General features: G+C 41.3%; 1 long non-coding RNA gene across 1 annotated transcript; it reads right to left on the bottom strand.

Annotated features, from left to right (window-relative positions):
* Nucleotides 1-27,373, bottom strand: LOC309636297. The gene is made up of 2 exons (XR_014249386.1): nt 17,651-27,373; nt 1-17,494 (listed from the first exon to the last, which is right to left on the bottom strand). It is a non-coding gene; the product is annotated as an uncharacterized lncRNA (long non-coding RNA).

A 27,373-nucleotide genomic window follows, 5' to 3' on the forward strand; every position in this document is an offset into this window, starting at 1 on the left:
TTTATATTGGACTATAGTTGATTTACAATGTTGTGTTAGTTTCAGGTGTACAGCAAAGTGATTCTTAATGGAGCTCATGGTGAATAATTCTGGCAAATGCCACCAAAGCTAATTAGCACTTAGACACTGTACCACATTATTTAAAAATCGTGTCATGCATTTGATCTCATCTTCCTTACTGGTTTGTAAGATCCACGACAGTAGACAGTCTCCCTACTGTCTTAGGTCTACCTTTCTAGGTCTATTCTACATATACATAAGTACCTAATAAATACTTAAGAAGAAAGTCCTTTATCCCAATATCCTAGACTTACCATGGAAATGCGCTCGTTATGTCCTGGTAACTTCGAAAAGAGCTCTGTGAATTTACCAGCTCATTGAAAATGCAATTGGCCTCTTCTTTCAGATACAGATCAAACGTCTGCCACTAACCCATCTCCACTCGGCGGCTCTGTACCCCAACAGCTGCGTTTCCCTTTGGGCCCTACTTTAGTCACAGCTCTGTTTGGAATAATTGTGGGTGTGCCATGGCACACATCCAGTGAAGGAAGTGGTAAATGAGAGAAATCAGAATTTGAGGGCATAAACACATGCCACTGTCCTCTTTACAATGCGCTTGGCTTTATAGCTACAGTCTGAACAGAAGACCAGGGGACCAATTCTCTCCTACAGTGAAACCTTCATTCCCGGGTCCCAGGCAAGAGGCTGAAGTCCACTCTGGGACCCTCCCCTGCCTGAACAATACCGTGTAGAAGAGGTGGTGTCTCCGCATTTCCGGAATATTTACTACCGTGTTAGTCCATTCTTAAGCAGTGTGTTTTGATCGTTTCATGTTCCACAAAGTAGGTATTCTTTGTCCATTCTCGAGTCCACACGGAAGTGTAGGACGCTGCCTAACTTGCTCCAGGTCACAGGGCTTGTACGTGGAGGAAACTTTGTCTCTGCACTTCCAGCGCTCTTTCCAAAATCCTTTCTGCCTGCTTCAGGGTTACCCTCTCTCACTGATCAGGCATCCACCAGGGAGCTTTATAAAGGGAGGTAGAAGGAGGCACAGCCCAACGTACAATCCGATATCACACAGTAGGGAACCCAGACACTGACTTAAACACACAGCAACCCATGACTTAGGATCACGGCAGTGTTGTAATTTATAGGTGAGGAACAAAATTTTCAGGAGAGGTGCTGTGTCAATCGATTATCCATGTGGACTGAAATAAATTCAGATTTCCTATCTCACACCATGCAATTCTAGATATATTAAAGACCAAATATGAAACAGGGAACTTGAAACTTTTGAAGAAAAGAGATTGGATTACAAAAGGGAGATAGTTTGTTCTTTTCCAGGTGTGGTGGTACAGATTCTGGAAAGGCCAACACCACCGAGAATGCTCCCAGGTGGCCTGAGCAGCTACCTCAAGGAAGGCAGCAGACACCTCTGTTAGGGACCCTTCGTGACCTTGTTCTCTTGAAGTTTGGCGGGATCGACGAGGCGGGGGGTCGGTTCCCTTGCAGTCATTCCTCCGGGATGTAGAAGAGGGATGGAGGGCACTGAGCTCTCGAGATCACTGCCACATTGCCAAGCTCCTAATCCATAGTTTGTTTCTTGATGCCCCTTCAGGTTTACAATGTGTTCTCGGGTCTTCAACATAAAAGTCAACGGGGGGACCCTTGAGCAGCTGGATGGTGCCGGCTTGAAGCTCCCAAGCCCTCACCAAACATTCTACACGAGCCCCCATGGCTTTTGTTCTCGTGGCCATGCTGGACTCTGCTTCCCAGCACACTGCCTCTGATTCTGGAGGTGGAATGGCTGGACGAAGGACCTCGGTCTTTGTCTTCTTTGAAGAAAGAATTTAGCAAAGAGACCAAGATTGTGCAATAGACACAGTGTTTATTAGAAGCCAAGTAGGTGTGGAAGAGCACACGGGAGAACTTGGAGTAAGTTCCGAGCAATAGAGGGGGCTTAAGCTGCTCATATGGGGGCAGTGTTCCAGGTTGTCTCTGGCCAGTCATCTCACTTTCACCTGATCAGGGCCCAGTACTCCTGCTGGTATCTTTTCTCGAAGTATCAGCAGGAGACCAGTTACAGCTGCTCAGCCTAGGGCCTATCTCCTCCCTCACGTCCACTAGGCATCTTTTCAACTCAGATTTGGAACCTAAGCTCCTGCGCCATTTCCACACGCAAGGCTTCTCTCCAACACACCCAGGTGTGGGTAGAGCCACTGAGGTTTGGGAGGGAGAGAGGTTGACAGCCCAGCAATAACCCTTCGAGGGAAATAGTTCTCTGCGCCATGGACCACCCATCACTGGCAGCTTCACCCCTTCTCATGCAATCTCCATCTCTACCTGTCTTGCAAGCTTCTCTCTTCCCATCCCCCCTTCTCTCCTCCATTCAGTTTGTTTATTTATTTATTTTAAATGGAGGGAGTGTTTTGTTTTTTTTAAGCAGTTTTAGGTTCACAGCACAATTGAGCAGCAAGTACTGAGATTTCCCACATACGTTCTGCCCTGACGCACGCAGAACCTCCCCTTGGATCAACACCCCCCCCACTGCAGAGGTACATCTTTTACAATTGATGAATCTTCACTGATACATCAGCATTATTATCACCCAAAGTGCATAGTTTATCTTAGGGGTCACTCTTGGGGTTGTACATCCTATGGGTTTGGGCAAATGTATAATGACGTGTATCTAACATTATAGTCTCCAACAGAATAGTTTCACTGCCCTAGAAATCCTCTGTGCTCTGCTTATTCATTCCTCCTTCCCCTCTAACCCCTGGAAACCACTGATCTCAAGACAGTCTCCACTGTCCTGCCTTTTCCAGAATAGTATAAAGTTGCAATCATAACAGTATGCAGCCTTTTCAGTTAGGCTGCTTTCACTTAGCAATATGCATTTAGGTTTCCTCCATGACTTTTCATGGCTTGATAGCTCATGTCTTTTTAGCACTGAATAAAATCCCATTGTCTGGATGTACCACAATTTATTTACCCATTCACCTGCTAACGGACATCTTGGCTGCTTCCAGGTTCCAGCGATTATGAATAAAAACTGCTATAAACATCCTTGCTATTCTGTTCCTCTATAGTAGAAAAATATCCAGTAATTCCCCTTTCCCACGCAGGGTCCTCTAGTGGTCCGGAGCCCCAGCTGTCCTCAGGGTCTAATCCCTCCCCTCGCACTTGGACTCCTCAGCGAGTGCTCTCAAACATGCTCTCCCCCAAAGGGGATGCTAAAGCCGAATGTTCAGATAATTCTCTTGTCTCACTATGATACACAAGTAAATTAAACTAATCCTTATAATATCATCCTCATGCCTGACTTAGCCACGCGTGAACGGACACTCAGGGAGCTTGAGAAGAGGCCATCACAACATCCACAAACACGGTGGATTGCTGCACCACGGGGGCTGGGCAGGGAACACTCTGCCAGATGCCCTCGGATCCTTTTCACAGCGGTGTGCCCCCAAACGCCAACTTCTTCCTGTAACTTCGGAGAGTCCTGTCAGGCACGGGGTCAGCCTTGCCCTTCAGAGGGCTGGAAGTGCCTGGGAGTTTCATGTCTCCCCTCCCTTCCCCAGGGCACTCCATCCATGGTGACGGTGTGGGAAGCACCTTGATGAGGGACAAACTCAGGTGTCATCTTCCCACTGGGGCTCCCCAGGGGCTCATGCAGAGCTTGGGGCTTCACCTGAAAACCACCTCTGCTTGGTCTCTTCCTCCTCTCCCCACCCTGCTCCCCCCCTCCCCTGCAGGTTCCCCCTGGGAGTACTTTCTTTATAAAGTGTTGCATCATCACAAATTCTTCCCTTGAGTCTGCATCCAGGAAGGACCCAGTCTAAGATGAAAGGAAAGGAAGGAAGGACTGACTGCGGTCCCCTCTCCAAGGCCCTGCCGAGGGAGCAGACATGGGCATTCAGGCATTCGGTCTCCGAGCTTGTGGCACGTTGACCGGGCTGCCACATTCACAGAGCCCCTAGTCATCATGTCTCTTACCAACCCTAACCCTGAAGTCTTGAGAAGGACAGAAATACCAGATGACTTAGGATCGCAAGGTAGTCAAGGAAAGCCTGGATAATAAGAGGATCAAAAGAACCAAATAAACAAACAATAACAACAAAAACCTGACTTTGGAAGAAATGAGCTAATGTAGAGAACAAAAAATAACTTCAAAATACATGTAATTCCTAGAGATTCAATAAGTTACTGCATCCACAAAATGAGGGGAAAAAGGGAAACAGAGAATTAGAAAGAGGTCTTAACATTTAACAAAAACTGATTGCTAAAATAAGAGAAATTCAGTACAAAGTTTGGAAGATAAAGTTAAAGTAATCTCCCAGAATGCAGACCCAAATATCAAGAGATAAGACAAATAAGAGAAAAGATTAAGAGATTTGGAGATGGTCCAACATTCCACTACTAATAACAGTTCCAGAAGGAGATAACAAAGAAAACAGATACATTATCAGGAAAATAACACAAGAAAAGTCCCTAAGCAGAAGAGAGACACATATTTCCCAAATGAAAGTCATATAAGCAAAAAAGACCCACATCTAGAAACATCATTGTGAAATCCCAGGACACAAAGGATAAAGATAAGATCATAAAAACCTTGAGAAAGAGAGAGGAGAAAAAAATAGATCTGCACTTACAGAGAAATGAGAATCAAGTTGACATTTGCTAAAAGAGATCGGACAGAATCAGCTTGGCATCAAAAACTACAGGAAAACAATGATAACCAAATGTATAAGAAAGATATGGCCCAAACATGGCATAATTTTCAGCAAATCGTGAATAGTAGCGAAAGAAGCTCCTTTTGAACATTGTTGACACTGGATGTTGACATTGGAAAGGAGGAGATGTGCACCTAAAACTGTGCAAACTGGGGCTTCCCTGGTGGCGCAGTGGTTGAGAATCTGCCTGCCAATGCAGGGGACACGGGTTCGAGCCCTGGTCTGGGAGGATCCCACATGCCACGGAGCAACTAGGCCCGTGAGCCACAACTGCTGAGACTGCGCGTCTGGAGCCTGTGCTCCGCAATGGGAGGGGCCGCGATGGTGAGAGGCTTGCGCACCGCGATGAAGAGTGGCCCCCGCCCGCCGCAGCTGGAGAAAGCCCTCGCACAGAAACAAGGACCCAACACAGCCAAAAATAAATAAATAAATAAATAAATTTATATTAGAAAAAAAAAAAAGAATGCTGCAAAATAAGCAGAAAAAACAACAACAACAACAAAAAACTGTGCAAACTATTTCACAAAGCAAGTGCCATTCAGAAGCCCAGACTAAGGTTCCAGGGGAAAGTCTTATGTCACAAGAGGACCCAAGGAGGAGGGAGAGTTGGGGGCTGTCACTGCAAGTCACTCCTTACGCTACAGTTCCCTTCCACAGGCACCAGGTAAGGGTTAAACTCTACTGGTAGCTGTACTGCAGGGAATTAAGGGTCGTATGTATCTCACCCTGGCGCTAAGTGCTAACACAAAGGGCAGCTTTCTTCTCCTCTGGGTTCAGCTACTTGGGAAGATGTTAAAGTTGGGGTCCTGTCCTCCCTGAGGCCATCAGGATGGTGAAAGGGGTAATGAATGAGAGGTCAGAAGGGGAAAGTGCATCTCAGGCTAGAAAGAGCGGCAAAATCCACCTGCCCCTCCCCACACGGACATTCTCTCTCCATTGTCAATCATGAGAGTGTAGGTTTTCACGGTTTTTAATTCATTTATCCAACCAACATTTATTGAGTAGCTACCACGTGGCAGCACCGTTAATAAGCACTGGATGGTGAACAAGACAGAATCCCTACTCTAGTGGATTAAAGGAGACAAACAATATCATTATCTCAAGAATATGAGATAAAATTCAAAATTCATTCATCATAAAATTTCTTTGCAAGCTAAAAGTGGAAGAGACCTGTCTTACTATGATAAATTATTTCTCTCGGAAACCTATATAAACATCATGCGGACTGTTGGGCTTTAGAGGCCAAGAAGACAAAGACCACTTTCTCACCACTTCTAACAAACATTGTCCTTGGAGTTCTGATGGATACAATTAAAAGAAAAGAAATAGGAAGCAATCACTGCAAAGAAAAAGAAAGATACCATTTTTATTTCCAGGTACAATGTCCACATACATAACCTAATGAGAGTCCAATAACATAGTGAGATACAGATACTCCAGTGTTACACAGTAGGGGACCCAGAAACTGATCTAAACATATGTTGAAACATGATGTAAGATAAAAGTAACATTATAATCTACAGGTAAAGAATGAGTTTTTCAGGAAAGGTGCTGTGACAATTGATCATCCATGTGGACTAAAATAAATTTAGATTTCCTATCTCACAACATGCGATTCTAAATATATTGAAGACCAAGTATGAAACATATAACTTTAAACTTTTGAGGAAAACATAGGGGAACGTTTTTGTCACTTCTGAGTAGGGAAATATTTCTTAAATCAAAATTTTAGAAGATATTTGATTACTTTAAGGAGCTTAAATTTATTGACATTCAAACGCTTCATAATTAAAGGGAAAAGGTAAGCCAAAGTCTGTAAAAAGATACTGCAAGTCATCCAACTGGCAAAGGATTATTATTTAAGTACATACACATACATATACAGGTATATACACACATATATAACAAGATAGATAGAAGTCAAGATATATAAAGTACAGAAGTAAAGAATTTGAGACATGTATGAAATTAGCTTAAGAGACATGTAGGTATGTGTATGTATAATAAGATATAAACAAACTTATTTTTTTAAAAAGGGTAAAACAAATATTTCACAGAGACGGAGGCCTAAATGCCAGTGAGGATGTAGAAAAATAAGAATTCTAGTACAGATAGACTTGAAAATTTGTATAATCCTACTTTGGAGAGTAATTTGGCAATATCTAGTGCATTTTCTGGGTTCTCCAGAGAAACAGAACCAATAAGATATATATGGAGAGAGACAGAGACTTACTATAAGCAACTGGTTCATGTGATTATGCAGAAGAGAAATCCAAGAACTGCAATTGACTTGTGCTTCAGATAAACAAAATAACAAGGTCATAACTCCCCCTCATGTGATACAACTATCCTAGTACAACTGGAAACACACTAACTTCCTTCCCCAGGAGAGGAGGTAAAGTCCTTGAGTGATGTTTACTTTTCTCCTAGAAATTCCTTAACTTGAATACTATGATATAAAGTGAATTTTTCTTGCGTTATATGATAAGGACATAAGAGAAGGAAGAAAACAAAAATTATGTATGTAACACATAATACATACACACAAACATATTCATAACAAAATAACCCTACAGTTCCATTTCTGTTAATGACTAAAGTAAATGTTTGCACATATATGCAAGGAGACATGCACAAAACTGCTTATGGCAGCGTTGTTGCTAATAGAAAAACAACCTAAATATCTGCCTTCTATAGACTGCATAAGTTATCTATAAGTCTTATAAGTTATAAGACTGAACTCATGGTAGATTCTCAGTAAATATTTGTTGAATTGAAACCCGTCATTAAGATATTTCAAATGCTTTCTCTTTGGACAAAGTGACACTACTTCTTTTATTCTTTTCTACTGAGTTTACCTTTAACCATTTGGTTTCTCTGATCAAGATCTTACTAGTCATTACTTTGAGGGATTAAATGGCAAAGCAGCAAACTAACACAGTAAAAATCCAAAAATGTGTACTACTTTAAGGGAATACTACATAGTTAAAAACACTAAATTGTAAAGGATTTTGCATAGTTTCACTTATATCTTTTTTCAATAATAATTATAACTCAGCTATAAATTGCTGTAAGACCTTTGAGAACTTTGCTTTAATGAAAATAAGAATACAAGATAATTAGCTCATCTCTGGTTCGTATAGGGTTTTTTAAAATTTTGATCTCCCAATAGACATTTAATGGATAGGTATTTTTCTTAAACTTGTAAATATTATGGGCTTAACAAAGCTTTGCTTTTATTATCCTTATAGTTATAACTAGTATTTTGCTAGAATTATTTCCTTTCTAGACATAACAACTAGTGTAGAACCACTGTAATGCAATGTCCTACAATAGAAATAAAGTTGATTATTAAAATGTGACACTATTCCATTATTTCCAATCTACTTGCTCTGAGATGAAGCAATGCTAGATTCTTACCAGAAGTCTAAGGTTTGTATAGAGGATGAAAACAAAAGGAGGGAATGGAAAATATGAAGGGAATTGGAAATAGGATTAAATGCAAGAATGGAGGGAAAGAGAATTAGAGAGGAGAAATAGAATAAAAGGAAAGAATGGTGAGAGGAGAGGAGAAAGAGGGAAGGAGAAGCAGATAATTGAAAAATTATGATAAAGGTGTCAAACTGTCTCTGGCGTTAGGGTCTTGATCTGTCTCCATGTGACAAAATTCACTTTACAGAATGCCCTTTGTATTAAAATTAAAACATGACACATGTCGCTGTGATGCCCCATCAAAAATATTCTTTGGAGATAACAGTTTATTGGACTAGAGAATTCCACTAATCCCCTCGCATCCACAAAGCATCTGGTGAAGAAATAGCCTCAAAAGACAGTCAACATCTGATATTTCTATATTAGCTCCATGAAAAGAGAGTCTTTCAATTAGTGACAGGAATTACACGTGTGTTATTGCGGGTCGTGTTCACAGGATGGAAGTGATTACAATGCAGTTTACATCCCTTAAAGCTAAATGATCTGCTCTTTCTAGTTGCTGGTATCAGAAAAAATAGCAAGACTGTCCAACAGATAATCCCCAAATCATGACAAGTAATAAATCTGCCTGCTGAAAAATCTTTAAGAAAACTTCCTCTGAGGAAAGGGAAGATGTAGGAGGTAAAACCACATGTGCAGAGTTGCTGATATCAAAATTGTAATATTGCTCCCAGATCAAATTTCATATTTTATCCTGTTAAAATACGAGACAGGACAATGCTGTGAAGCCCTCTTTATGGAACTTGAATTTTTAATGCAGTGTGGCCTGTGAACCAGACTGAAAGAAAACAGCTGGAAGCCAGTACATTTCTGGCAATTGTTATTTTTGAAAAATAGTGGAAGGAATAAGACATCAAAATGGTCTTTTAAATTTTGTCTTCAGCATGAAGCTTCTACCCTGGAGTGGGGAAATGTAAAACTCCAACTGACTTTGTTGATTAATGGAAATTTACAATCATACAATGTCACCCCTAGGAAGAATGGGCACCATTTTGCAGATGGCAAAAATGGAAGCTCAGGAACCAGATAGAGGTGGCTTCCTGGTACTTACCTCTGGGGAGGTCACCCGATGGGGGGGCAGGGGGATGCTGGTTTATGGATACAAAACATGAATGCCCACCCTTCTGTGATTCCACCTCCTGACACACATTTGGGGCTGGATAGGGAAAATGGAAGAGGGCACTGTACGCTATTTGATCTTTCTAGATCTCCTCATGAAGCAGTGTATACCGTGAGATCCTACAGGTAATTCTTATATGTTTCTCCTTCTTAAATAGTGCTTACTTTCCTAAATGTACTTAGAATGAGTCTACAATTCAAGCCACAAAATCTGCAAATCTCAGACTTCAAAGATAAAAACCTCAAACTATATTGTCCATCATTTAAACCCTAACCCTAACCTCACACCACCAACCCCCCAACCTCTCTCTCTTTTTTTTTTTTAAACATAGTTCTTATTTTTTTTTTTTAATTTATTTTATTTATTTATTTTTGGCTGCATTGGGTCTTCGTTGCTGCGTGCGGGCTTTTCTCTAGTTGCGGCAAGCAGGGGCTACTCTTTGTTGCAGTGCACGGGCTTCTCATTGTGGTGGCTTCTCTTGTCGCGGAGCACGGGCTCTAGGCACACGGGCTTCAGTAGTTGTGGCGTGCGGGCTCAGTAGTTGTGGCTCGCGGGCTCAGTAGTTGTGGTTTGCGGGCTCTAGAGCTCAGGCTCAGGAGTTGTGGCGCGTGGGCTTAGTTGCTCCGCGGCATGTGGGATCTTCCTGGACCAGGGCTCAAACCCGTGTCCCCTGCATTGGCAGGCAGATTCTTAACCACTGCGCCACCAGGGAAGTCCTCCCCACAACCTGTCTTAAACACCAAAAACCTGGAGGTTCTCTTTAAGGCTTCTCCTCAACTTTTATACCATAAACCTCCTCACTGGCGGTGGCCTGAAAAGGCACCTGCCACACCTTTGCTATGCTTTGTGTTTGCACAAAATTAAAACCATCCCATCATTCTTTAAGCAAAATGGAACCCCCAGAAGGATGTAACTGTATCCAACCTGCTAATTTGATTTACCTAGACACACCCTCAAGTCTCCATACTACAGTTTGAAAAATGCTGCTAAAAGAGAACTAGACCAAGATCCTTAACAATCAAAATTTCCCTGAATTTTCTGTAAAATTCAGGTAAATAGACATTCCTTAAGAGAGTCACATGAGACTCTGCAGAGTTTATAAATATTTCCAAGAACGGCAGTGGGTCCAGACTCACCCTGGCAAACTCTCACTCTGAACCCCAGACATACAGGTCTCGGGGGTGAGGCATAGTCCTCACTGCAGGAAAATAGGAGGAAGGAATTGCTTTTATTTTTCTTTTATAATGTTCACTCGCTCAGTAATATCTATTGAACCTCTATTATTTGCCAGGCGAAAAAGTTTCTGTTTTTCCAAGAAATATTGCAAGCATTTTCTTATTTACTGAGAAAAAAGTCTTGCAAATGTATATGAATTTGCCGCTTATTTTTATACACAACGTGAAAGGCGGTATGGAAATTAAATCCGTGCAGATGGACTGATGTACCCCACTTCCCCCACACACACTCACATACACACACACACATCCATTCTCTTCTGTTATTCTTTTCTATGGGAAAAAACAGGGAGGATCAGATCCTTAACAACAGCATGTAGATGTCAGAGATCCAGAGATGTGAAAGTGGTCTCTCTTAGGAAACAGCCATGGAGCCACTTGTCCTGGGGAGAGAGGGAAAGGCGTGCCCACACCAGGCAGGTGGCAGGAAGCCCCATACCTTCCATTCCTTTGCTCTCAGAACGTGTCCCATGTGGTCTGGCATGCTGACTCTGAGTCAGCGTGGGCACTGCAGGGCTTGCTTGGGTGGGAGAGTTGGTGACACTGAGAGTCTTTGGTGCCCGGCTAAGCAAAGCAGGATAGGCCCTCTCGGAAGCCACAGCCTGCTGACCGCCTCTTGTCCAGCATTCGGGTTCAGGAAGAAATGAAGCAGCTCTGGTCACCCAGTGCCACTGTGGCCCTACTGCTTTGGCACAGTACTTGCCTTCCTACAGGATTGCCCTTGGGGCTGGGCATGCTCACCAGAGCTTGCCTAAAGATGGGTCAGCTGAAGCTGAAGAATTTGAGTTAGGAATTAAAAAGAGCTTTCTGGTTGAAAAGGCAAAAAGACATTAAAAGTTCTGGAGTAAAGGGAACCCTCCTGCACCGTTGGTGGGAATGTAAATTGGTGTAGCCACTATAGAGAACAGTATGGAAGTTCCTTAAAAAGCTAAAAACAGAGCTACCGTATGATCCAGCAATCCCACTCCTGGGCATATATCTGGAGATAACCCTAATTTGAAAAGGTACATGCACCCCAATGTTCATTGCAGCACTATTTACAATAGCCAGGACATGGAAGCAACCTTAATGTCCACCGACAGACGAATGGATAAAGAAGATGTGGTACATATACACAATGGAATATTACTCAGCCATAAAAAAATGAAATAATGCTATTTGCAGCAAATGGATGGGCCTAGAGATTATCATACTAAGTGAACTCAGTCAGAAAGACAAATACCATATGATATCGCTTATATGTGGAATCTAAAATATGATACAAATGAACTTATTTACAAAACAGAAACAGAATCACAGACTTAGAGAACAGACTTATGGTTACCAAAGGGGAAAGGTGGTGGGGGGAGGGGTAAATTAGGAATTTGGGATTAACACACACACATTACTGTATATAAAATAGACAATCAACAAGGACCTACTGTAGAGCACAGGGAACTATGCTAAATATTTTGTAATAACCTATATGGGAAAAGAATCTGAAAAAGAGATATAGATATAGATATACACATATGTGTGTGTGTGTGTATGTATATATATATAAAACAAAGAGAGCCGTCAGGAGGTCCAGGGGGTTATGATTGGTTTGGACCAGCATGGCCATCAGGAGGTGGAGAGAAGAGGCTGGATTTGAGATGAGCATTTATGAGCAGCTGTTGGACCAGGTATGGGAAGTGAGGGGAAAAAGGAATCAGGGGTGGCACTGGGGTCTTGATAAAGCATCAGTGTGGCTGTCAGGCCATTTATTACGACGGGGAAGACAGAGGGAAGAATAGGCTTGCTCTGCGCACGTGTGCGCATGTGTATCGGGGTTGGATTGACAAATCCAAGGAGATGTCAAGTCCAAATTGTATTTCCTGACCTGAAGTTAAGGGAGAAATTTGGACTAGAGTTGAAGATGAGGGTACCTGCAGCTTATTTTTCATAGCTGAAACCTAAGGAATTGATGAAGTTGTCCAAACAGAGGCTGAGGAGTGAGAAAAGAATTGATGGGGCGGGGGGAGTTGATCAGGATAGTAAGGGAAACATATAAAAGATGGCAGAAGAATAGAAGACCCCATGTGATTCTAAGCAGAGGCCAGAGTAGGAGGAAGAAAATCAAGAGAATAGGGTATCCTGTGGGCAAGGCAGGAGAGAGTTGAGAAGGAGAAATGATCGGGTGTGAGGACGTTGGGAAGAGGTAAGCAGGATAAGCCCAGAGGAGTGATCATGAACTTGGTGAGAGCAGCTTCAGAGAAACATGGCGGGGAAGCTGGGCTGCACGGGGAGGGTAGGTCAAGGCCACTTGGAAAGGGCGTTGGCTGTGAAAGGGCAGAGACGAGGCCCGCTGGGGGCGGGGGTTAGAAGTGTCGCCTGCACACAGGCAAGGAGAAAAAGGTGTGAGCTGAGGCACTGGATAAGCTTCCCTCTAAGCAACATTTCTATGAAAGAAAAAAATCTCAACTCATACCACACTCCATATAGATGTTAATTTATAATGGATCACTGACTTAAACATAAAAGCTAAAACTATAAAGCTTTAGAAAATACATATTAGAATATCTTCACAACATGAGGATAAGAAAAGATTTCTTAGATTTCAGAAAGAAGAAACTACTGAAAATGAGTTTATCAAATTAAATTATTTTACTCATGAACGTTTATCAGTAACATTTACTAAAAAATGAATAGGCAAGCCATAGATCAAGAGATAATGTTCACAATACATTTATCTGACAAAGGACTTGTATCTGGAATATATTAATTACTCTTGTGACTCAATCATAAAAAGACAAACACTCATCTTAAAATTTTTTTCAAAAGCCTTTAAAAATCAATTCACAGAGACAGATATACCAATGGTTACTATAAATACGAAAAAAGTGCTCAACATCATCTTTCAACAGGAAAATGCAAATTAAAACCACAGTAAAATATCACTGGACACCCCTTAGATCTACTAAACAACCATTAAATGTTGGCCGAGACATGCAACATCTAGAAGTTTCATAATTTGTTGGTGGAAAAGTGAAGCACTTTGACCACTATGGAAACTGTTCTGCAATTTCCCTAAAGTTGTGTATACTTACCTTATGATTCATCAATTCCACTTCTAGGTATCTACCTAAGATAAATGAAAACATGTATTCATATGTTTCATACCTATAATTTTCGTAATTTATATGTATTCATACCATAGTCAGTTCTTGTTACTTGTGGTAGTTCTGTCCTATAAAGCCACTATGAACACTGAATTAGCAAATACTGAACTGTTACTCCCAGGGAGAATAAAGGGTTAGGTCCCTGAGAGCCTCTGGTTACAACATTTTCATCAATCTATCACTACATAACCTTGTTTTACGTGTGTTTCTGTTTAAAGACACCTTAGTTAATATATAGGGCTGATCTCTTAGCATTGAACTCGTGGCCAACAGCACTATAATCCATGAAACGAGCTCATCCAACACACATAATTTCTCCATAGGGCACATCACAGCCTTCTCGCACTGAGAAACACCAGACAGCACTTCAGCACTCTGCTTGGGGGCTATTTTAAACAACAAAATCACAAATGCAAAGCACAAAGGGAAAAATTACACGTCGGACACTTGCAGTATGACAGCTGAAGCAAGAAGGTGAGCGTTGCTTTGTTCTGTCCCAGCTGTGAACATGCACGTTAGCTCAACTCACATTTTTGGCTGCTCTGCCCATGTCGATGAATGACCACAAAAGCACCACAAGAACTGCAGTGTTTGGGGGTTACAAATAAATTTTGTACAGTAGGCAAATTCACAAATACAGAATCCATGAAAAAGGAAGAGCAGGTAGAGTGATTCTATATGTGTAGTGTTCTAGGACAGGCAAAGCTCATCTACAGGGAAATAAGTGGGACAGAGGTTGCTTCTGGGGGGATGGGGACCAGACATTGCTAGGAAGTGTCATGAAGGATCTTTCTGGTACGATGTAAGTGTTTTGTATCTTCACGGGCTGTGTGATACAGGGGAGGGTGTGGTTTGTCAGAAGTCATTAACCATTACATATATGTCATCATGTGTAATTAAACCCCAGTAAAATAATAAAACTACACAAAAGGAAATGCAACACTCTCGACACTAAAAGCAAACAACAAAATAATGATGTATCCAAATTAAACAGTGAAAGCAAACTCAAAGAAAAAATGATTAAAAGATATGAGAAATCAATTCACAGAAGGAGAAATACAATATTTCTATGGTGAAGTGACTGTCTCGAAGCCTTTAGTGGCAGAACAAGGGCTTAAATTTAGATCTGATTTCTTTTCTATTATATCAAGGGAGAGGTGACTGATGTCAGCAAATGTGGAAACCATTTAAGGGCAGGAGACATAATAGTAACAACTGTCTCCAAATGAATTACATTGTTGTATAATATCAGTAGAATTTTCTGCTTGCATCACAAACAGGTAATTCTGAATTTTATCAGAACAATCAATATGAAAGAATATAGAGACAATTCTGGGAGAAAATTTTTAAAACTGACAAAATGACAGTGAGTTACAAATATATTACAGTGTAGCTATAATTAAAATGTATTGGAGCAAGAAAATAGAAATATACACCTCCTTTGTCTATAGAATTGTTAAAAGGAAGGAGACTATTAGTAAATTGCACTGGGATAACAAGTAAGTAATCTGGGGGAAAATGTATTAGTAGATTCTCACTACACCATACTATACCATATACTACACCATATAAAGGTTTGATATAAATATTTAAAAGTATAGAAAGCTAGAAGAAAATAGTATCAAGTATAAATAAAATACCTGGGGTTAACATTCTAGGCGCAGAAGTAATTGAAAAAAAAACTTCAAGGAAAGATGTAGCATTCTCGACTTGTTAGATTATGGTGAGCTTCTGCTGATTGCTCATAAATTCAAAGATGAGAACAAGAGGCAGGTTTTGCCAGGTAAAAGATTATTTTTAAATAAGATTTTAATTTTAATTGAAGTGTAATATTTAAACAGAGAGGTGCACAAGTCATCAGTGTGCAGTCATTACCCTCTACTTAAAGGTAACCTATATTCCAACTTCTAATACCGCAGATTAGGTTTGACTATTTTTGAACTTTACATATATGGAATCATATGGTATATGTTATTTTGTGAATGACTTATTTCAGTCAACATTATGTTTGTGAAATTCCTCCACATTATTGGCTATAGCAGTAATTCATTCATTTCCATGGCTGTAAAGTATTCATTCTACTATTTGCAATTCTGATGTATTAAAATAATGCTGCTATAAACATTGTCATACATGCCTTTTGGTACAGGTATGCGTTCATTTCTGCTGGTATACATCTAAGGTAGAATTGCTGGTTTATAGGAATATATACGATCTTCTTAGGTATATTCACCAAACAGGAGATCAGAGTCTCCATTGTTACATATTGTGTACTTGGTATTTCTGTCACCTTTTTTAGCTGTTCAGGGATGGGGGGTGGGGAGGGAATCAGGGGTGTTGTAATACCTTGTGTTTTTATTTTCTATTTCCTCAATTAATAATGATGTTGAGGTACTTGGTATCATCTTTTATGAACTATCCATTGAAATTTTGGCCCATTTTTTAATAGGCTGTCTCTCTTTTTCTTAATGATTTTTAGGAGTTTTAAAAAATTTTCTGGATTGAGTCCTTTGTCAGTTACTTATATTGTAAATATCTTCTTTCAGTAGATTTCCCTTTTCACTCTCTTATTCATATCTTTTGATCAACAGATGTTCTAAATTTTAATGAGGTCCAAGTTATCAGTCTTTCATGCTGTTTTTGTATGTGTGTCCTTTTAAAAAAATCTTTGCTTTTCAGGGTCATGAAGCTATTCTCCTATGTTGTCTTCTAGAAATGTACTGTTTTACCTTCCACATTTAGATGTACAGTCCACCTGGAATTTAATTTTGTGTGTGGTGTAAGGTTGGATTTTTTTTTTTAATGCAGATATTCATTTAACATTCCCCCTGACACACACACACATATACACATTTATTGAAAAGACCATCCTTTCCCCTTACATTGCAGGCACATCTTTGTCGTAAATCAAGGGTCCAGGTTTGCTGAGATTCACTCAGTCTATCTGTTTAGAGTTGAAGATTTAACCAATGAGCTGTTTGGTTTTTTTTTTTAGAAAATTGCAAATAAAAAGTTTAATTTCAGAAACTGAGTTCACCATTTATAAATACACTAAAACACAGTCAATGCAAATTCAGATTAATAATAGGTACAGTATTTTAAAAAAATGACAACTTTTCTAAAAGGTCATAGGCAAATCAGTGACTTGTTTCACCCAGAATATTTAAATAAGTTTAGTGGATTATTATTAGATGTCATTTGCTCAGGTTCTATTTATGTTTACATTTGAATGAAAATTTTGTCAAAGGTTTGAAGTTCCAAAGTCCTAGCGTTGTCCATTATTTCTGTTTCCCTGAAATATAAATGAATGACCTGGTTGGAAAAAAGAATCACTAAAGAAGGAATACTTTTGTTGATGGGGGTAATAAAATGAGGGGTGGGGGAGACGAGAATAATTTGGAATTTGAGAATTGTAAACCTCTAGATACAGTTAGAATAATAACTTTATAAAAATGTAACTTTGAATTTTCAAGTTATTTAGAATTGGAAGTGACTTTTTGTGCCTGCTATATATGGTCAATAAATGTTTCATTCCCAGAGAGCTAAAAAGTATTTTGAAATCCCTATTTATACCACACACTTGAGATCCAGCCATTGGTACTTATTTAGCATCTAACATGATCACTTTTATTTCTTTCCTTCCCAACTGATCATGCTGTTGACTCACTTAATTCCAATAACTATCTTGCTAAGGCTGAAGATTTGATACTTTGGGCCCATCTAAATGTTCTTTGTATCAATTCAATTAATCCTCTTATCATTGGAACACCACTACTTTTTTGTGTTCATTTCCTCCTCATTTTATAAATAAAAAATGCAAAAATAAATAAATAACTAAATAATTGCATGAGCCAAGACCAAGAAACAAAGACGGCAAAGTTGCCCAAATAGAGCCATTGATGGGCAGATACCATGCTCATGACACCACACCTGGAGGGGTCCCATTTTCTGCCAATGTGACCTGGGGCAGAGGGGGAGATTGGTGAGAAGTTGACTGTGTAATATTTGAAGTCCCTTTGTAATTACAAGCTGCTCCTGAAACATTTCCATATTCATTTGGAGTACATACAAATAGGAGAGGCATGGGAAGCCAAAACATCACGCCCAGGTTAAAAAAGAAATAATCAGTAGGAAGGAATATCTTGAGATGAAGAGGTAGGGCAAAGAATGGGCTGATAAACTGATTTTAAGGTTCCCTGGAGGAAGGAGGTTTTTAGCTCTAATTGAAAAGTTGGGAAGATTTTGGTTTTAGCAAACCATGTCTATATAGTTGTACATAGATATATGTACATATGAATAAAATTTTGTGAATATGTTTATGTGTGTGTGTGTATATGACAGAGAGAGAAAGAGAAACTATTTAGTTTCTCCATAGCTTCTTTTTTTGGACTATACTTGCTAGTATGTAAATAATAGTAAGATTGTACCTGTAGGGTACCATCATTTTTAGTTTTAATTGAAGTATAGTTGATTTACAATGCTGTGTTAGTTTCAGGTCTACAGCAAAGTGATTTAGTTTTTTATATATATATATATGTATATATATATATATATATATATATTCTTTTTCAAATTCTTTCCCATTAGAGGTTATTGCAAGATATGAATATAGTTTCCTGTGCTATACAGCAGGTCCTTGTTGTTTATCTATTTTATATATAGTAATGTGTGTGTGTTAATCTCAAACTTCTAATTTATCCCTCTGCCCCTTTTCCCCTTTGGTAACCGTAAGTTTGTTTTCAATGTCTGTGACTCTATTTCTATTTTGTAAATAAGGTCCTTTGTATCATTTTTTTAGATCCCACATGTAAGTAATATATGATATTTGTCTTTCTTTGCCTGATTTACCTAGTATGATAATCTCTAGGTCCATCCATGTTGCTGCAAATGGCATTATTTCATTCTTTTTTCTCCATCGCGTCTTTATAAGTCTGTGTACCGAAACATTAACAATATCCCTGAATAATAGGAATTCAGGAATGGAGTTTTTTTTCTGAAGTTTCTAAATTATCTACGATGAACACTTATTACTTTAATAAGAAGAATATTTAAATTGAATTTTAAACTATTGAATGGAAAAATAAATCCTCAGGGGGTGTTGTATTTTCCAGTAGGAAGACTGTGTTAGGAGTGAAGAGACTTTCTCTTTGTTGGTAGAGACCCCAGAGGGATCTCTCTGGGGAAAAGAGATTTCTACAGGGAAAAGTCTCTCCAAGGAAAAGCTTGGCTATCACAAAGTCCCAAGAGCCCCGTGTCAGCACATCACTTAATTTTTTTCATTTCGAAATCAGATTATATCTGGCTCTAAGCCTTCAATTTGTCAACTTTGGTAAAAGATTCAATCTTGGCCATTTTCAGGGACCCTCCCTTCTTTCACCTTCTTGGGGTTTTATAAAAGCCTCATGGCTAATGCAGCCCACGACATTGGAGAAGGCCTTCTGGGTTTCAGTCTTTGGAGACTGCACCCCAGGACTCTGGCTTCTGGGCAACGTGGGGCTGGAAGGGAGATGCCTGTTAGTCCCCTCTCCCTGCCATCAGACCCTCCCATGGGGACCTTTGCTGTCTCCTGCTATCTACAGCGACCGTCCACTCACCTGGAAGATCTCCAGCTTGGGAGTGTTTCCAAGAGAAGCCAGAAATCTATGGGAAATTTCTGGGAAAATCTCCTCAATATTCTAAGGTTGGCAACAAAGTAAACTTTTTATGTGCGTTATAGCTGTCCCCTTGCCCAAGGGGTGGATTGGCCAGAAACCAGATCCCAGTGGCCCAGCGATCCCTCCTATGAGGGTGCAGTAAGCAATTCAATGTTCTCTCTTTTTTGCTGGTAAGTCAAAAGATCAAAAATGACAGCCCTAAAAAGGAACGAAACTGAGTTATTTGTAGTGAGGTGGATGGACCTAGAGACTGTCATACAGAGTGAAGTAAGTCAGAAAGAAAAACAAATACCGTATGCTAACACATATATATGGAATCTAAAAAAAAAAAAAAAAAGAAAAGAAAATTGTCAGAAGAACCTAGGGGCAAGATGGGAATAAAGATGCAGACCTACTAGAGAATGGACTTGAGGACACGGGGAGGGGGAAGGGTAAGCTGGGACAAAGTGAGAGAGTGGCATGGACATATATACACTACCAAACGTAAAATAGATAGCTAGTGGGAAGCAGCCGCATGGCACAGGGAGATCAGCTCGGTGCTTTGTGACCACCTGGAGGGGTGGGATAGGGAGGGTGGGAGGGAGGGAGATGCAAGAGGGAGAAGATATGGGGACATAGGTATATGTATAACTGATTCACTTTGTTATAAAGCAGAAACTAACACACCATTGTAAAGCAATTATACTCCAATAGAGATGTTAAAAAAAAAGTGACAGCCCTACTATTAATTTTTCTGTAACTCACCCTGCCATAAAAGGCGGTGTAGGAGCTGGTCGTATATGTTTGAGATGCCAGGGAACACCAATATTATTACCGCTAAAATGGGACTCATAAAGCCCTTGCCTTCCAGACCTTACAAGGTTGCTGTGAAGACCAAATGAGTTAAGAGATGCTAAAGAGCTCTCCATACGTAAACACAGTGCACAAGTCGGGGTAGTGCCTGGTGGAAGAAGAGAACAGACAGGAGCTGGAAACAGCTGGTGGGTGCTTTCCTGGCCCGGCTGCAAGCGCTGTCGTGGTCAGAGTGCCTCTTATTGTCTTCATATTTAAAATAACGGCTTGTGACAGTGCACACCGCCAGCCCACGTACTGGGCAGGAAAAGGACAGTCCCCCTACCATGTCATGTTGCTCTGGAAGAGTTGAAAGAATTTGGAAGGATTGCACATAAATGGACTTAGATCACAGGTTGCGTTACCCAGAAAGAACGAAATAGCGATACCTAGCAGCCTCTTTCTTTATGGATGAGGACATGATCATAGCTAATATCCTTGTCTCACTATGGGAAGGCCAGCCAGCCAGGGTGTGTCTATTCTAGGGCATGGAGAGAGGTGACCTCATATCCATCACCTAACGCTCTGGTCCTTGGACAGGTAAATGGAATGGAGCTGTAGCAACTAGGGAAAGAGGTCCTGAGTATCATAAACACAAACACTTCGTGTTTTCCAATTCTTCCTTGTTGCTCTGCTAGCATTATTTATTCATGATAACAGGTAATTAGATTGTGTCCTTCAGGGCCGGCTCAACAGATGAGGAAAATGTGACTGGGTATGTGTGCGTGAGTGTGTGTGTGTGTGTGTAAATGTACATGAAATATGAATAGGGGTCTGTAAAAGCTTCACAGATCACACCACGAATATTTTATATGTTTTACAAAGCTTTAACATTTTCAAAGCACTTTCTTCTGGGTTCTTTCATAAATGATGCATCTTGATGAACATCAAAAGTCTGTGAGAATGGACTGGGGGACACAGGTCTAGGTCTAGGTCACAACCACTGGCAAAAGGAGTCAAGTCTCTCTTGAAATGGCCATCAGACCTGAGGACTCTGCCCTCCTCATGCTGCCTCTTCCACCAATTCATTGCAACCTATACCTTCCCGCTTCTGGGAAGGGCTGCTGGGGACGGGACAGCATTTCAGAGGGTGCAGGGGGAGCAGGGCCATCTGGAGGAAGCCGCTGACATCAGAAGAGGCACAAAGAGGGCTTCATGGAACAAGTGCCCAGGCGGTGCCAGCAGCGGGGCCCTCTCCGGCCTCCCACAAGAAATGATGTGAATGGCACTGGTTGGAAATGTACCAATTGTGCACAAACATGCTTCATGCAAACCAGGTCAGCTGGAGCCCACTTACACCCTCCTCTTCACCTCATCCCCTTCCACAAACATGCCCAGACACACTCACAGATACACACATGCAAACACTTTCAGGCCCGGTGTCCTCCCAAAGATTCACCTGGTGTGGACAGCTGGCTAGCTCTCAGGAGGGAGAGTCAGAATAGAACCGAGCAGATGCTAGCCACAGGAAAATGCTGAAGGAGAAACACGGAAGGGCATGGTGAGCCGGAGAGGGAGGAAGAAGATGCTTTAAAAACTGCAGTAGCAATCATGAGGTGGTACCTGAATCCGGGTTACACACCAGCTCCCAGCCAGAGATCTGAGGGCTTTACTAGCATCCCTGGAGAGGGGCTGTCACTTCCATTTTGGCCGAGGAAATGCATAAGGTAAAAGAACCAGATGCACCTGACCAAGGGCAATGAGTCATTCTGATGGGGAAAGCGCCCAGGGTCCTTGCTTTGCGCCCTCTCCATTAGATTGGTTCAAATAGCTGGGAGTCCAGCCTGCACGGTAACCCCAAGCGTCCCTACCCTGGACACCCCCAGTGACTGCAGACTGTAGGCCTTTCTCTCCCATTTATAATGAATCACATGCCACAGGAAGGGAGGTCTCTAGCCAAGGGCTCTATCTTCAGCCCCACCCTGCTAAACATTTCTAACAATTTTTGTAAAACCAAAAACCAACCTGGTTACCAAATTTGCAGCTGCCAAAAGCTTGGGGAGAGGGCTCATTTCTTGGATGACAGAATTGCACCGTGAAAAAGTTTTTTTTTTTTAAGCTGGAATGATGGACCCTAAAACTAACATCATAAAATTTAAAAGGAATCAATGTGAAGTTCTTAACTCAGGTTCAGAATGTCAACCTCACTGGTACATGACATAAGACACCAATGATAGCAATCTCTATGACAAAGACCTTGAGCAGAAATTAACACAACACTGTAAATCAACTATACTTCGGTAAAAAAAAAAGGACGTTGAGTGTTTAGTTGGCTCCAGTGTTTATAGAAAAACTTCCAAGAAAGCTAATTCGACCAGTCAAGTTCATGGATGTATATGGTGATGTAGTCATAGAAAAGCATTACCGTAGGTGACATTAGAGGTCATCTGACCCACCTTTTTCATTACATGACGTCTTTAGAGGTTACATAGACTGGTAGGTAGAAGGGACATGAGATGGGTTCCATGTTGGGTACCAACTCTAATTGATGGGGAGTCACTGCTTGGAGAACTGATTTTGAGACGGATGCTGACTCCTTGCCTGGGTTTAGCAGAAAGGAGGGCTGTGATGGTTGAGTGACTCTGCCGTGGTCTGGAGAGGGCAACTGGTGCAGACACTGATGGTGCCCCGCACCGCACCCCTACCCCCAAGCCCCATGGAGCTCACCATTCCAGTGTGCACCGCATCGTGTCCTGCTGCAAGCACCTGCAGTCTCTGCCCAGGCACTTCCTTGCACCTGGAGCCCGTGGATTAAATCCCTCTGACGGATGAGAGCTGGAGGATAAGTATCCTTAACTTCCGCACCCCTTGGAGGGGAATCCTCAGAAGTGTGCTTGATGCTCTCCCAGAACTGGCCAGCCGGCTCAATAGCCTGCCCAGAGTGTATCCTTGACTGGCTTCCTTCCTTGTCTGTCTCACTTCCACACACCCTAAAGGGGCTTCCTGGAATCGGCTCCCCAGTAAACCACTTGTACTCAAATCCGCTCTCAGGATCTGCTTCCGAGGGGGCTGACCTAAGTCAGCTACGTAGTTGCCATCCCAGCAGAACAAAGGAAATAGTAATCACCCGAGCGCTAGTCAGGTGACTCAGTAGAGTGTTGAGGACAGATCGTTGTCCGACCAGATTAAACCTAAGGACAGAGAGCACGACTGCGAAGGGATCAGTGGCTCTCAGGCAATACAGCAGGGCTCAGATCCAAAAGGGCATCGTGTCTGGAAAATAGACAGGGTGGATTTTCAATGAGATGGAGCTAGTTTAGCCCCGACTTTGGTTCCACCATCCTTGCTATACAGGTCAGATCTGCCACCTACTAGATGGGTGGTCTTGGATAAGTTTTCTAATTTTTTTAAACTTCTCTAAACCTCTATCCATGATAGAGAAGTTAATAACGTCTACATCTTCAGGTGACTTTGTGAATTAGATGTGATAAATGCATGACCCAAAGTAAGCACAAAATCAGCACTAGTTATATATAAGAAAAATAAGACATCTCTTTCTGGCTCTTGAATGTGCTCCCAGAGCAGGGTTTTCATATGATGGGCAGTCAGAATCAGGTGTGATCATCGTATTTAAATGATACTAGCAGTGTCGTGTCGTCTGGTGACGAGACTGGCTTCCTTATGACTGTCCAGGATGGGTGACCTCTGTTGGCCAAGATCTATCTGCTCCTCTGCCTGTCTCCAGCCCCATCGGCCAGCTTTCTTCCTTACATCCCATCCAAGGCCCTTGACTCTTTAAAACCCCCAGGGCCTCCTTTGTTTTCTCTCCTTCTAAGCATGTCCCCTGCCAGGCCGATCTCAAGAGGCTAATTTGGTGCCATCTGGAAACAGCACATCCAGCCCCCCGGCACTGCACTTCAGAGATGCGTTTGCAGGGAACCTCAGGGCAAGTCATCGGCAGCACGCTTTCAGGGGAACATATGGAGAAGGGAAGCCACCCACAGGGATCCTGGAGCTGCAAGGGGACCTCCTTTCTGCACTGAGCTGGGCCGTGAACAAAAGTTTCGTGCGGGGCCCTGAACAAAACCAGTGTCAATCCTCACCCGGGAGCGGGACCCAGTCCTTCAGGGCTGAGCAGCTCAGACTGGCTGGACCATAATAGCAACAAGAAGTTGCTTCTCTTCCTTACCCTCCGTGAAGCCTACCTTCCTTGCCTCTCCACATCCCACACTGTATCCTTAGACTCTTCAGAGGGAGTACACACACGCAAAACTGGTACTTTATTAAAACACCTGAAACATGAGAAAAAAATGGCTCCAGGTCACACACAAAGCACTCCCAATCATATCAGAATTAGCAAAGGATTATTCGTATGTTCATTATTCATATGTCCACCCATTACGTATTTAAGTCACTACTCATAAAAATATACCATATGTGAAAATGATTTGAGTTAGAATTAGAATTAGAATTCTAATTAGAATTTCCAGTTCACAAGTTTCTGCACAAGCTCATGGTACTGGATAAAACACAGCCAACCGTAAACTCAAGGCCCTACTTACAGTCATCCTTTTATTCTTCAAGGATTGATTGATCGTCTTCATGCTGTTTGAGGTGCTGGAGATCCAACTGTGAATGAGAAAGACAAAGTCCTTGCCCCTAGGGAGAAAGTCTTTCAAACATGAAATACCACCCAGGGTGGGGTGTAATTACCTACTGATGTGGGGTGGAGCTTTCAAAGTTGGAGTGCCCGGGTCCACAGAAGTCTAGACCCGCCAACGCCCCCTGCTGCCTTGACCATCTTGTACATTGTTAATTCATAACTACAGAATATAATAAAGTAGGAAGGGAATGTCTCATGGTGTGGAGATGTGTTTCTTTTCACATGAGGCCACCTAGAGAAAAGAGTATAGACCATCAAGCCACAATTCCCTGGGCCCCAAGGTTATATTTTTAATAATTTTTAGATCTCTAGCACTTAGCACATCATAAGAGCTCAATAAATGGTTGTTAAACTGAAAAACCTAAAAGATAAGGGTGGTATTGCAGCTAATCTTTTTTATCCTTAGTACTTTACGGTTGAATGTGGTTTAATTTACTGGTCCGTGCACATTCCTTGATTGTGATTACACAGGAGCTATTCTTACACACAGTGAGGCATTTCTCACTTCTGTAGCTTAATTAGTCCTCATTTTACCCTTTTAAAACTTAGGTTTAATTGCAAGAGAAGCAGAATCCACTGTGAAAAATATCAACAAAAAAAGAAAAGAAAAAATGTTCTTTTTCCTGCCACCCAGCAATAACCAGTATAAACATTTTGGTGAATCTACTTCTATTTCTTTTGTGATGTGTAACTAGAGGATCAAAAAGTCCCTGACTCAGGCTAAAGGGGATAAAGATATATAGAGATACATGGATATAGATATATACAGATATATACCAGGAATAAGGGATTCTGTATCTTTATGCTGGTTATTCAAGCATTAATCCAGCCCAAGGTCATTGCAAAGTTTAGCCCTATCTTTGTGTGGCCCCAGCGTTAACCAGTGGAGGTAGATGTCTCTGTTGTTAGAAAAGGCATCACGTTGGATCCTGTTGCTTGTGCACCAGGAGAGCTTCGGCAGAGTCTGAGTGCAGGAGGCTGAACAAGGTAGAACTACATTCCTCTGAGGAACATTATCTCCGGTGTGGGCAAGGCAACTTTTGGAGATTATGTTGCATTGAAGAAATCGTGTCTCTTCCTTTCTGTGGATTTAAATCGTGGACTCTGAGATGCAAGCCTGTACGTTTCATCCAGCAGATGGCCCCTGGAGGGTCCCAGGAAGAATGTGGTGTGTGTCTACCTCACAGCAGATGACAGACCTCATTGGGAGGCAGTGCTGGACTTGAGGTGACAAAACCCAAGTGTTTTCTCAAAAGCCTTGCCATCTCTACTCACTTCCCAGGGTGGTAGCTTCACTGACTAGTTCAGAATTTGGGAGTAGAGGCTGTTATTGCCCTGATGGTAGAAGACAGTAGGATTCTAATCCTGTGAGAAGGTAGTGGGATTTTTCCAAAAGAAGGATGTAGGTTGCATCACTTAAGATAGAGGCCAGTGGATCTCCTTCCAAGAAGAGAGAGGGCACATTTCAATACAGGGGGCAACCCTATAAAAATGTTACTTAGCATCCAGGATCACTTTTAGCTATCAGTCCCATTCGTTATGCCTAACCCTACACTTACACATGCGCAGACTTGCACGGGTGAAGTCACAGGACCTGGTGAAGGGCAGTAAAGGAAAACGTGTCCACCCACATCTCCACTCCCAGAACTCCAGTGATGTTGAGTCTTTCTATCCAAGAACATGGGATGCTTTTCCACTTGTTCAATTCTACCTTCATGTCTTTCAGGAGTGTTTCCAAGTTTTCTTCACATTTTAAGATATACCTAAGCATTTTATATGCCTCATCATTACTGTAGATGAAATCTTTGTTGTCATCTTCTAATTGGTCTCCTACTCTTTTCAGTTCTATTCTCTTCTATTTCTCTGTGTAGAGACTGTTAGATGTATGTATGTTAAATTGTTGGCTAATATTTCAAAAACAATGCAAAATAGTAGTGACTTTACTGCTCCTGACTTTAGCAGGAATGCCAGTGTTTCCTCATCAAATAAGATGCTAGGCTGGGGGCTGAGATAGATATTGAGATACTTGTATACTTTTTATGTTTAGGAAATATATATTTTTTCACGGTTTTTATTCATAAATGGGTGTAATTTTTTCAAATTCCTTTTTAGCATCTGTGGAGAAGGTCATATGATTTCCCCTCAGATTTAGTAATATTTTGAATTACATTAAAACATTTAAAGATATTTAATTATCCTTGTGTTCCTGGAATAAATCCCACTTGGTCGTAGTGCACTACTACATATTCTTGGAACTATTCCATCATTATATGTTTTCTGGCAACAAACATTAAGTAAGGTTTTGCTATGTGAATTTATCCATAATACTAAAATAAATAAAAGGAAAAATTAATTCAATGATAATGCACAATATTTTTCTCTCTTTATGTGATAGTCCTTCATAATTTTCTAAAGATTACTTCTAGTGGCTGTCAACTTCAGCCAGCCCCTGAGCAACTTAGGATATAAATTATAGGGTTTTTCAGACTTGGACATATTCTGTTAATCTGAGTAATTTTAAACTATATTCTTCTCTTTTTCAGTGTGTGTGGTAGAAACACAGTT

Source organism: Balaenoptera borealis, assembly GCF_965194805.1.
Source record: "Balaenoptera borealis genome assembly, chromosome: 10".
Taxonomy (NCBI): domain Eukaryota; kingdom Metazoa; phylum Chordata; class Mammalia; order Artiodactyla; family Balaenopteridae; genus Balaenoptera; species Balaenoptera borealis.